Raw genomic sequence first — 13,369 nt, forward strand, 5'->3', positions numbered from 1 at the left:
GACTTTTATTTTCTTTTATTTGGCCAATTCATTAAAAATAATAACATTTAAAAAACCTTACGTGTACATTAGTATGTACCGCCTTTGCTCAATACTTTGTTGATGCACCTTTAGCAGCAATTACAGCCTGAATACGACGCCTCAAGCTTGGCACACCTATCTTTAGGCATTCAACATATTGAGCAAAGGCTGCGCTTCTATACTTATGTAGATGTGATTTCTTAGTTTCTTTTTTTATTTTAAATAACTCCCAAAAAAATTAAACCCTTTACACATTGTCATTATGGGGTATTGTCTGTAGAATTTTGATGTGTTTATTCCATTTTGCAAAAGGAGTAAGATGACAAAATGTGAATAAAGTGAAGCGCTGGTGCACTGTACATATTGTGTTGGGACGGTATAGCTCGGTTGGTAGAGCGTCCGTGCCAGCAACTTGAGGGTTGCAGGTTCGATCCCCGCTTCCGCCATCCTAGTCACTGCCGTTGTGTCCTTGGGCAAGACACTTTACCCACCTGCTCCCAGTGCCACCCACACTGGTTTAAATGTAACTTAGATATTGGGTTTCACAATGTAAAGCGCTTTGAGTCACTTGAGAAAAAGCGCTATATAAATGTAATTCACTTCACTTCACTTCACTTGTTGAAAGTGAAAAATATCAAAATGTACCTGCGTGCTTTGATTGTCAGTGGAAAATGTTTGGACACCCCGGCACTAAGCAGGAATAAGAAGTCAAATAGAGAAAAGTGTGTGTGTGTGTGCTCAGCAGTAGGCCGGTCTCTCTGGGACAGGAGTCAGAGATCAGTGTGACATGGTGTTTGACAAGTGAGTCACTGAGGTCTCTCCCCCGCCCCCTGGCCAGTGTTTCACCGCGCCATCAGCCATTAGCGCCATGAGCTGGCGTCGCCAGTAAACTCGTGTCGTGCCAACAGGGCCAGCCCCTGGCAGAAAGGCTCTGTGGGGCGTTTTAGGGCCACAGCGTCTATGTAAGGTGGGGTCACACGATTATGGCGAGCGGTCACTTCAGTCGCTGATGGTCAGCGGGGTCGTGGTACTCTGCGGGTGTTAGCTTGTTCTACTTTGATGGACGCCCATTCAAAAGTCCATAGAGATAATTGCTCATTTAGCGTCGCCTCCAACGTGGCAGATTTACAGCCATGCTTCCAGGACCACGACCAAATCTGATTATTTTTTTGCCCTCAAGTGACACAGATCACGTTGTTTTGCCGGTCTAAACGCTCCAAAGTGCTTCAAATCTGATCTATTGGCATCAGATTCAGGCAAGTAGTCCTGAATCTAATTGAAATCTGTTTTTTTCAAATGTGACTTCAATCTAAACGCAATGCGACCTGAATGTGATTTTTTCGTCAGTTTTGGGCGAGCTACGTCACTTGTGTGCGCCGGAAACACGCAGTCGCCAGCGGAAGTTGATATTTCATCACAACATTCAGTTTAGATGAGCAACGTTTATTTAGGACGACCACATTTTTGATGCATCACTTGTCAATAGTGCATAAATAATAGTCTATATGTAATATATGAATATATATTTTAATTCTGAAGAAATAGCGATTGTTGAAAGACCAAAATTGACGCTGTGGTGCATTTGCTTACACGTGAGTTGAAAAATAAATCTCCTGTAGATCCACGCTGATGTCAGTGTATCCTCTACTTAACACACATTTAAATATTACAACTAGAGATGTCCGATAATATCAACAACAACACAATATGTACAGTGCACCATAATATCGGGCTGCCGATATTATCGACCGATAAATGCTTTAAATGTGATATCGGAAATTATCGGTATCAAAAAGTAAAATGTATGACTTTTTAAAACGCCGCTGTGTACACGGACGGACGTAGGGAGAAGTACAGAGTGCCAATAAACCTTAAAGGCACTGCCTTTGAGTGCTGGTCCAATCACATAATATATACGGCTTTTCACACACACAAGTGAATGCACTAATACTCGGTCAACAGCCATACAGGTCACACTGAGGGTGGCCGTATAAACAACTTTAACACTGTTACAAATATGCGTCACACTGTGAACCCACACCAAACAAGAATGACAAACACATTTCGGGAGAACATCCGCACCGTCACACAACATAAACACAACAGAACAAATACCCAGAACCCCTTGCAGCACTAACTCTTCCGGGACGCTACAATATACACCCCCCGCTAACCCCCCCACCCACCCCCCCCCCCCCCCCCCCCCAACTCAACCCCCCCCCAAACCCCGCCAACCTCAACCTCCTTGTTACATTGTTTAATGCATCCAGCGGGGCATCACAACAAAATTAGGCATAATAATGTGTTAATTCCACGACTGTATATATCGGTATCGGTTGATATCGGAATCGGTAATTAAATGTTGGACAATATCGGAATATCGGATATCGGCAAAAAAGCCATTATCGGACATCTCTAATTACAACCCTCCCAAATATATTACACTGTATACATCCATTCATACATGATATACCTTTCATTTATTTTCACGTAAAAAAACCCACTAATTTTTAAGACTTTTATTTTATTTTGTAGTAGTAGCTACTTAAGTAGTAATTTCCTTTATTTCACTTTATCGGAATGCACATCTAAGTGACGTTGAGGCCACATTGGGGCCTGTCTGCGTTTACACTGGAGTCTGATTAAAAAAATCAAATTTTACTTGCAGTGTAAACAGAAAAAAAATCCGATTTGGGCCACTTTGGCCTGCAGTATAAATGTAGTCAATGTGACCCCAATGTATCCTCGACGTCACTTGCATGCGCACTTCGATAAAGTGAAAACAAAGGAAGTTGACCGGGAGGAAGTCGCTACTACTATAAAATACCATTTTAAAAATGAGTGTTTTTTTACATGAAAGTAAATGAAAGTAATATAATGTATGAATGTATATACAGTACAGGCCTATAGTTTGGACACACCTTCTCATTCAATGTGTTTTCTTTATTTTCATGACCATTTACATTGTAGATCAGATCTGGGAGAGCATGTCCCAAATTCCAAACTGCTGTTTTGAGGCATGTAAAAAAAAAAAATGCACTTTGTGACTTCAATAATAAATATGGCAGTGCCATGTTGGCATTTTTTTTCCTTAACTTGAGTTGATTTATTTTGGAAAACCTTGTTACATTTTTTAATGCATCCAGCGGGGCATCACAACAAAATTAGGCATAATAATGTGTTAATTCCCTGACTGTATATATCGGTATCGGTTGATATCGGAATCGGTAATTAAGAGTTGGACAACATCGGAATATCGGATATCGGCAAAAAAGCCATTATCGGACATCTCTAATTAGAAGCCATTGTTTGTTTATTTACTACTAAAGACAAGTTGTCCTGTATGTTCACTATTTTATTTAAGGACAAAATTGTTCTTCAATTGCAATAAGAAACATATGTTTAATGTACCCTAAGATTTGTTGTTAAAATAAAGCCAATAATGACATTTTTTGTGATCCCCTTTTATTTTGAAAAGTACCGGAAAAGTATCGAAATACATTTTTTACATATTGGTATCAGGACAACCCTACAGTAGTCCTGAGCGTGTTCACCAGTAATGTTCGACAGAATCTTGTTGAGGGCCACAAAGAGTTTGGGAGCGGTAGCCGCCTGCCAGACAACTTTAGGTCACATGACCAACGATCCGTCCCCCTTCGTCAGTCAAGATGTGGCAACATGTTTCCCTGTTCCCATGGCACAGAGCTAAGCGCTCGGAGGAGTTTGCTGCGGAAGAACCGAGACCTCGCGCCGTCACACTGTCGTCACGGTAACCACCTCGAGCACGCCGCCAGAGGGGTGCGGGGGGGGGGGGGGGGGGGGGGGGGGGGGGGGGGGGAGTGTTGCGTCAGCCCAAAAAGGTTTTTTTTGTGTTACCCTCCATTCCCGGAGGGCGGGGCCATCTAACGAGATCACGGCTGGCTAATCAACCAAGACGCTTCCCATTGGCCGGCCGTGCGGGGGCCAGCCCGCGGCAGCAGGTTGGCATGGCGACGACGCTGATTGACGCTGGCAGCTCATCGCCACACATAATGGGATTACGGGGGTGACGGAAGGGGGGTGGGGGGGTTGAGTGAATAGTTTGTGTCACTTTGCGGTCGTTGGCGACGCTCACGTGCTCCTCTACGGCCAAACAGTCCACACATGGCGCTCGCTCAAGCTAACTCTCCGGAATGTTTGTTCTCTTTTTTTCCCCTCCTCCAACGTGACCTCAGGCTGACCTGATGCCAGCGCGACGTTAATCGCCACCACGCCGTCGCTCCGCCCCCCACCCCCGCACTAACGACGTGGTCGCCAACGCTCACGCTGTGACGATGATGTCATTGCGACCGTCGTCACAGGACAGTGAAGTTAAAGTTGCAGCAAAACTAGTTTCCCCCTCCCCGACCCCCCACCCCCCTGCAGGATGGGAGGGGAACAACATGGAGGTGATGGGGGTATCACTTGATGCGGGTTTGGGGTCAAGGGGTCAAATCCGCGCCCATTTCCCCGGGTGGAGAAGGCCCATCTGTCGTCAGGCTCCACACGGGAAGCGCACTGCAAAAACTGAAATCTAAGTAAGATGAAATATCTCAAATAAGGGGGATATTTGCTTATTTTCTGTCTGATAAGATAATACTTCTCACTAAGCAGATTTTATGTTCGAGTGTTTTACTTGTTTTAAGGGTTTTGGTCCTAAATGATTTCAGTAAGATATTACAGCTTGTTGCTGAGATTTGATGACCTATATTGAGTAAAACATGCTTGAAACTATTTTTGTCCAAATGTCCAAAACACACCCAGCAATGGTGCACAGGAAGGTTCGAGTCCCACAAGTCCCGCCGCCGGCCGCGCAAGTCCCGGGATGCCCAAAATGTCCATAACACACCAAGCCGAGTCCCACGGGGAGGGGGGATAAAAGTTGGAAAAGTCGGCAAAAGAAAATAAATTTCTAAATACCTACCCAGGTTCGAGTCCTACATGATTTTTGAACATTTTACCGACTTTTCTCACTTTTCTCCCCGCCTTCCCGTGGGACTTTGCTGGGCGTGTTTTGGACATTTTGGGCATCCGTGCAGGCGGCGGGACTTGTGGGACTCGAACCTGTGTGGGTATTTTCAACATTTTTGGGACTTCTGCCGACTTTTACAACTTTTATCCCCCCTCCCCGTGGGACTCGGCTTGGTGTGTTATGGACATTTTGGGCATCCCGGGACTTCCGCGGCCATACATAAGATTTTATGTTCGAGTGTTTTACTTGTTTGAAGGGTTTTGGTCCTAAATGATCTCAGTAAGATATTACAGCTTGTTGCTGAGATTTGATGACCTATATTGAGTAAAAAATGCCTAAAGCTAGAATATCAACTGTTGCAAAGCTGTGTCATCAACACTCACAAGTATAAAACTATTTTTTAAAAGTAATAATTTCTTATTTGAAGCATCCATCCATTTTCTACCGCTTATTCCCTTTGGGGTCGCGGGGGGTGCTGGAGCCTATCTCAGTTACAATCGGGCGGAAAGCGGGGTACACCCTGGACAAGTCGCCACCTCATCGCAGGGCCAACACAGATTGACAGACAACATTCACACTCACATTCACACACTAGGGCCAATTTAGTGTTGCCAATCAACCATGTAAAAAAAAAATCACGACTTTGACACAATTGTGTCTCATAATTAAAACAGATGACAGCCAAATGGACTTTGCTGTTTTATTTTCAATGAAACAATAGAAAATACGTACTCGTATAGTAGTACAGTTGTTATTAGTGAGAATATACTTATCTTAAGGTATTTTTGGGTTCATTGAGGTTAGCTAATTTGACTTGTTTTGGAAAGTCTTGACAAGCCAAATTTTCTTGTTCTATTGGCAGATAATTTTGCTTAGTTCAAGTAAAATACCCCTCATTTTTGTATTTTTTTTCTTGTTTGTGTACACTGACTTTTTGCAGTGCGCGAGGTTTCCTCCTCAAAGTTGCGACTGGAGAACGTTCCGCAGTGCACGGCGGCCATGTTGCTCCACATTGTTGCCACGGCGACGCACGGCACTTCTAGAGGGACACTACAGGAATGTGTGTGCGTGATGAGTCATAGCTTTGTGTTTAGTTGTTGTTCTCACTCTTACACACACACACACACGCACACACTGAATGGGGCACCAAGGGGGGGATGAGTTGCCATGCATCACAGCACAGCCAGTGAAAAGCGACTAGCTCCTCCCCTTTATCCTCCCCCTCATCAGTCTGTCTTCCTCCTTCCTCCCATTTTTCCAACCATACTTCCTCCCACTTCGTCTTCTCATCATTTTCCGCATGGACGCCGCTCGTGTGATGTGGTGTAGCAGCCAACACCGATTAGACCGCCAACTTAATCCCGCCTAAACACCTCCACTAATAGCCCGTCGACCTCGGCCAATCACGAGGCAGCTCGCTGCCAGGGAGGCTGCGAGGCCCGCCCCGATCGGCCGTGCACGCTGCACGTCTGACAGTAAGCAAGCGGGGATGAGAAGTGAAAGCGACAGGTAGCACGCGCAGAACACATGTTACGCGTCCATCGGAAGCGGTTTCCATGGCGACAGAAACACCAGGGACAACAAAGTTGTTCCTTGTGTTCACACGTCCATGTTGCACTTCCACTCCAGTCCGTTAGGCGGCGCCAACGAGCACAACAACTTGCCGACAAACGAAGGAAAGACATGTTTTTAAAAAAAAAAATGTATATCAGGGTAAATCAGGTGTCACATGACTTGAGGGGGTTGTCATGGCGACTCAGCTATCAGGTGGCATCACAAATGAAGCAATCAGCATCTAGTCAATCATGACAGCTTCACCACACAGGTGTGTGTCATGTGAGTCATTGACACACGCTGTCCGATAATGTGTTTGAAGCGCATGAAAATGTTATTTATTACCCAGCATCCTTTGCTTTGGCCTACTAACAACCCCCCCCACTCTCCCCTCCAAGCCCACCGGCAAGATGTCTCTCTTTAATTAGCTGACATTGTCTCTATGCTCCATTTCTATTTCTATGGCCATCACTCTACAATGTTGGACTTTCTCCTCCTGCTTCTTCTTCTGCCTCACTGCTTCATCTTGTGTTGACACACACACACACACGCACGCACGCACGCACGCACGCACGCACGCACGCACGCACGCACGCACTCAGCTGTCACGAAAGCCAAGCGACTCTTTAGACTACCTTGTCTATGCTGATATAGGACTGTGTTGCGTTTATACACACACACACACACACACACACACACACACACACACACACACACACACACACACACACACACACACACACACACACACACACACACACACACACACACACACACACACACACACACACACGTAGATCCTCCAGTAACAATTGTCATTTGTCTGGCATCAAACACTGACTCAAAGACAAAGCGGAGAGGTGGGGAAAAGGGTGTGTGTGAAGGAAGCCCCGCCTACCCAGTAAGGACCAATCATTTTTTGATGACATCACGGTCCACTAATGAGGTGAAAAGTCATTATTACATTTTGGCCTACATGCGCCACAGTGGGCGGGGCTTTGCGAGCGTGCCGTCAAGGTGTTGCCATGACAACACTGAGGAAAGTAAACAAGTGATGGATGATGTCTTCATGTTGCCCACTTCCTGTTTCCCTTCATTCCAGGAGGTCACATCCTCTTCCTGTTTGCATCATCATAATCATCACCCTGACTTTGTTTTCATCCTTTCTCATCTTCAACATCCTCATAGTCGTTTTCTTGTTCTTCTCCGTTCTTAGCCTCCTCATCATTCTTCCTTCCTCCTCATCATCCTGACTTCTTCCTTATTCTCATCGTGTTCTCATCCTTCCTTCTTATCTTCCTCTTATAATCCTGTTTGCATCCTTCCTTATCATTCTCACTATTATCCTGTTCTCATCTTCCTCACCATCCTGTTCTCAGCTTCCTCATCATCCTGTTCTTATCTTGTCATCCTTCTTTATCATCCTCATCGTCGTCCTGGTAGCCTTTTTAATTTCCTCATCATTCCGTTCTTATCTTTCCTTCTCATCTTCCTTCTCATCCTGCTCTTCTCCTCACCATCATCTTGTTCTCCTGCGTCTCATCTTCCTCATGATCCTGTCCGCATCCTTCATTAGCATCCTCCTTTTTATCAACCTTCTCACCCTCATCCTGTTCTCATTCTTCTTCTCAGCTTTCTCTTCATCCTGTTCTAATCCTTCATTTTCATCTTCTTCATCATCATATTCTCATCTTCATCATTCTTCCTTCTCATCTCCCTCCCTATTTTCCTGTTCTCATCTGTCCATCACCCTATTCTCATCTAGCTCATCCTCATATTTGCACCTTCATCATCATCCTTTTCTCATCTTCTTCATCACGCTGTTCTCATCTTCCTCACCATATTGTTATTATCCCTATCATCTTTTTATCATCCTGTTCTCATCCTTTTGTAATGTAGTGTCACAGTCATCATCCTGTTCTCATTCTTCCTTCTCATCCTCCATATAGTCCTGCTCTCCTCTTCCTCATCATCCTGTTCTCATCTTTCATTATTATCCTGTTCTCATATTTTATTATCCTGTTGTCATCTTCTTCATCATTCGGTTCTCATCTTCCTCATCACCCTGTTTTCATCCTTCTCATTCTACCTTATCATCTTTATCACCATCCTGTTCTCATCCCTTTCATCTTTCCCATCACCCTGTTCTCATCCTCCTCCTCATCCTTCTAATCGTCATCATCCTGTTCTCATTTTTCCCATCTTCTGCATCATCCTGTTCTCATTCTTCTCATGATCCTGTTCTCATCTTCATCATCATCGGGGCGGCATGGCGAAGTGGGTAGAGCGGCCGTGCCAGAAACTTAAGGGTTGCCGGTTCGCTCCCCGCCTCTTGACATCCAAATCGCTGCCGTTGTTTCCTTGGGCAAAACAGTTCACCCTTGCCCCCAGTGCCGCTCACACTGATGAATGAATGATGATGGTGGTGGTCGGAGGGGCCGTAGGCGCAAACTGGCAGCCACGCTTCCGTCAGTCTACCCCAGGGCAGCTGTGGCTATGAAAGTAGCTTACCACCACAGATTCCTCAGGGACTCTGCCTCCATCATTGCCCTGATCATCACGCACATAATAAACCTATCAATTACACAAGGCCAAGTACCAAAAGATTTTAAGATTGCAAGAGTAACTCCCCTCTTTAAAAAAGGAAGCAAATTGGAACCTGGCAACTACCGACCTGTTTCTATTCTCAGTTCAATTTCGAAAGTAATGGAAAAAATTGTTTATGAACAGGTCGATAGTTACCTTGCCACTAATAAACTCATGTACAAATTCCAATCCGGCTTCAGAACTAACCACTCCACTGACACATGCCTTCTCTATCTGACCGACCACATCAAACATGAGGTGGACGCGGGCAAATACTGCGGCATGGTCATGCTGGACCTTCAGAAGGCCTTTGACACCGTTAACCACGCTATACTGTTGGATAAGCTCAGAGCAATCGGATTTAACAAAAACTCATGGAGCTGGATGCAATCTTACTTGGAGGGGAGGGAGCAGGTGGTAGAGGTGAACGGCACCGTGTCCCCCCCCCCCTCTCGGTGAGCTGTGGAGTCCCCCAAGGCAGTATATTGGGACCTTTACTGTTCCTAATATACATAAACGACATGTCATCGGCATGCGACTGTGAATTGTTTTTGTTTGCGGATGACTCTGCCTTGCTGGTATCCGGCAAGGACAAGTCACAGGTGGAGAAAATCCTCAGTGCTGAGCTCTGTAGAACTTGCACCTGGCTCGCTGACAACAAGCTATCCATACACTTGGGTAAAACAGAATCCATCCAGTTTGGGTCCCACATCTACCTCAAGAAAGTCAATGACTTCACCATAAAAGTGGGTGACATTGTTATCACCAGGAAAGATGAGGTCACCTACCTAGGTTCCATTCTAGAGGCTAACCTTTCCTGTGATAAAATGGCAACCAAGGTAATCAAAAAGGTTAACCAACGAACGAGATTTCTCTACAGAATCTCCTCTCTGGTCAACAAAAGCACCTTGAGGATTCTGGCGGGAACTCTCGTTCAACCCTTTTTCGATTACGCATGCACCTCCTGGTACCCTAGCACCTCCAAAACCCTCAAATCTAAACTCCAAACATCTCAGAACAAGCTAGTCAGGTTACTGCTAGACCTCCACCCCAGATCCCACCTCACTCCTACCCACTTCTCTAAAGTGGGCTGGCTCAAGGTGGAGGACAGAGTTAAACAACTAGCACTGAGCCTAGTCTATAAAATCCGCTACACCTCCCTGATACCGAAGTACATGTCAAACTACTTCCTTAACGTAAATGACCGCCATAACCACAACACCAGGGGGAGCTCCACTAACCACGTTAAACCCAAATTCCGAACTAACAAAGGTCTTAACTCATTCTCTTTCTATGCCACATCAATGTGGAATGCGCTCCCAACAGGTATAAAAGAAAGGGCATCTCTATCCTCCTTAAAAACCGCAATAAAAGTTCACCTCCAGGCAGCTACAACCCTAAACTAACACCCTCCCCGGATTGCTAACAATCAAATGTAAACAATCAAATGCAGATAGTTTTTCTTATGCCTTCTGATCTCTCTCTCTCTCTCTCTCTCTCTCTCTCTCTCTATGTCCACTACTTGATGTCCATATCTTACCCCCCCCCCCCTCCACACCCCTGATTGTAAATAATGTAAATAATTCATTGTGATTATCTTGTGTGATGACTGTATTATGATGATAGTATATATGATAGTATATATCTGTATCATGAATCAATTTAAGTGGACCCCGACTTAAACAAGTTGAAAAACTTATTCGGGTGTTACCATTTAGTGGTCAATTGTACGGAATATGTACTTCACTGTGCAACCAACTAATAAAAGTCTCAATCAATCAAAAAACCAGGTGTGAATGAATGATGGGTTCTCACTTCTCTGTGAAGCACTTTGAGTGTCTAGAAAAGTGCTATATAAATCTAATCCGTTATTACAATGTATTATTATCCTACTCTCATTCATCCTTCTCATCCTCCTCCTTATAGTCATGTTCTCATCTGTCCTTATCTCTTTCTCATCCTTCCTTCACATCCTGTTCTCGTTCTTCTCATCATCCTGTTCTCATTCGTCCTTCTCATCCTCCTGTTCTCATCCTATTGTCATTATTCCTTCTCATCCTCCTTGTAGTAATGTTCTCATCTGTCCTTATCATCCTGTTCTCAACTTTCCTTCACATCCTGTTCTCATTCTTCTAATCTTCGTCATCATCCTGTTTTCATTCGTCCTTCCCATCTTCCTCGTCATCCTGTTCTCATTCGTCCTTCTCATCCTGTTCTCATACGTCCTTCTCATCTTCCTCATTATCCTGTTCTCATTCTTCCTCTTCATCCGGTTCTCATTTGTCCTTCTCATCCTACTCTCATTTTTCCTTGTCATCAACCTCCTATAGTCATGATCTCATCTGTCCTTATCATACTGTTCTCATCCTTCCTTCACCTCCTGTTCTCATTCTTTTCATCTTCCTCATCATCCTGTTCTCATTCGTCCTTCTCATCTTCCTCATCATCCTGTTCTCATTCTTCCTCTTCATCCGGTTCTCATTCTTCCTTGTCATCAACCTCCTATAGTCATGATCTCATCTGTCCTTATCATACTGTTCTCATCCTTCCTTCACGTCCTTTTCTCATTCTTCTCATCTTCTTCATCATCCTGTTATCATCTTCCTCATCATCCTGTTCTCATTCGTCCTTCTCATCCTGTTCTCATACGTCCTTCTCATCTTCCTCATCATCCTGTTCTCATTCTTCCTCTTCATCCAGTTCTCATTCGTCCTTCTCATCCTACTCTCATTTTTCCTTGTCATCAACCTCCTATAGTCATGATCTCATCTGTCCTTATCATACTGTTCTCATCCTTCCTTCACATCCTGTTCTCATTCTTCTCATCTGTCCTTATCATCCTGTTCTCATCCTTCCTTCACCCCTGTTCTCATTCTTCTCATCTTCCTCATCATCCTGTTCTCATTCATCCTTCTCATCTTCCTCATCATCCTGTTCTCATTCTTCCTCTTCATCCGGTTCTCATTCTTCCTTGTCATCAACCTCCTATAGTCATGATCTCATCTGTCCTTATCATACTGTTCTCATCCTTCCTTCACGTCCTTTTCTCATTCTTCTCATCTTCTTCATCATCCTGTTATCATCTTCCTCATTATCCTGTTCTCATTCGTCCTTCTCATCCTGTTCTCATACGACCTTCTCATCTTCCTCATCATCCTGTTCTCATTCTTCCTCTTCATCCGGTTCTCATTCGTCCTTCTCATTCTACTCTCATTTTTCCTTGTCATCAGCCTCCTATAGTCATGATCTCATCTGTCCTTATCATACTGTTCTCATCCTTCCTTCACATCCTGTTCTCATTCTTCTCATCTGTCCTCATCATCCTGTTCTCATCCTTCCTTCACCCCCTGTTCTCATTCTTCTCATCTTCCTCATCATCCTGTTCTCATCTTCCTCATCATCCTGTTCTCATTCTTCCTCTTCATCCGGTTCTCATTCTTCCTTGTCATCAACCTCCTATAGTCATGATCTAATCTGTCCTTATCATACTGTTCTCATCCTTCCTTCACGTCCTTTTGTCATTCTTCTCATCTTCTTCATCATCCTGTTATCATCTTCCTCATTATCCTGTTCTCTTTCGTCCTTCTCATCTTCCTCATCTTTCTGTTCTCATCTGTCCTTGTCATCCTGTTCTCATCTTTCATTATCCAGTTATCTTCCTCATATAGCGGTCTCATCTTCCTCATCACCCTGTTCTCATCTTCATCATCCTGTTCTCGATCTTCCTTCTTATCAATGAATGTTTATTTATACAGCCCTAAATCACAAATGTATCCTCCACCTATAGTCATGTTCTCATCTTCCTCATCATCCTTTTCTCATTTGTTCATTATTATCCTGTTATCTTCCTCACATACTGGTCTCATATTCCTCATCAACCTGTTCTCATTCTTCCTTCTCATTCTCCTCCTTATAATCCTGTTTTCGTTCTTCCTTCAGTATCCCTCCTCATCATCCTCATTCGAATCATCACGTACTCGTTCTTGGAAAGAATGGATGAAGGAGTGAGGAAGACAGGAAGGAAGGAAGGCGTGAAGGAAAGATGTGGGCAAGGAAGGAAGGAGGTAGGGAAGGAAAGATGTGGGCATTGAAGGAAGGAAGGCAGCAAATAAGGAAGGAAGGCAGCAAATAAGGAAGGAAAGATGGCCAATACATGTTTTCTCCACACCTGACATGTTGCTACATTGTGAAGGGGACAGAAAGAGCTGAGGAAAGTCC

At 44.3% G+C, this 13,369-nt stretch overlaps 1 protein-coding gene across 2 annotated transcripts in view; it reads right to left on the bottom strand.

The window, feature by feature from the left end:
- The window catches only part of LOC133658573 (uncharacterized), a 30,310-nt gene that overhangs the window by 11,281 nt on the left and 5,660 nt on the right, over positions 1-13,369 (bottom strand). The window lies entirely within an intron of this gene.

The sequence above is a fragment of the Entelurus aequoreus genome, linkage group LG10 (genome assembly GCF_033978785.1).
Source record: "Entelurus aequoreus isolate RoL-2023_Sb linkage group LG10, RoL_Eaeq_v1.1, whole genome shotgun sequence".
In the NCBI taxonomy this organism is placed as follows: domain Eukaryota; kingdom Metazoa; phylum Chordata; class Actinopteri; order Syngnathiformes; family Syngnathidae; genus Entelurus; species Entelurus aequoreus.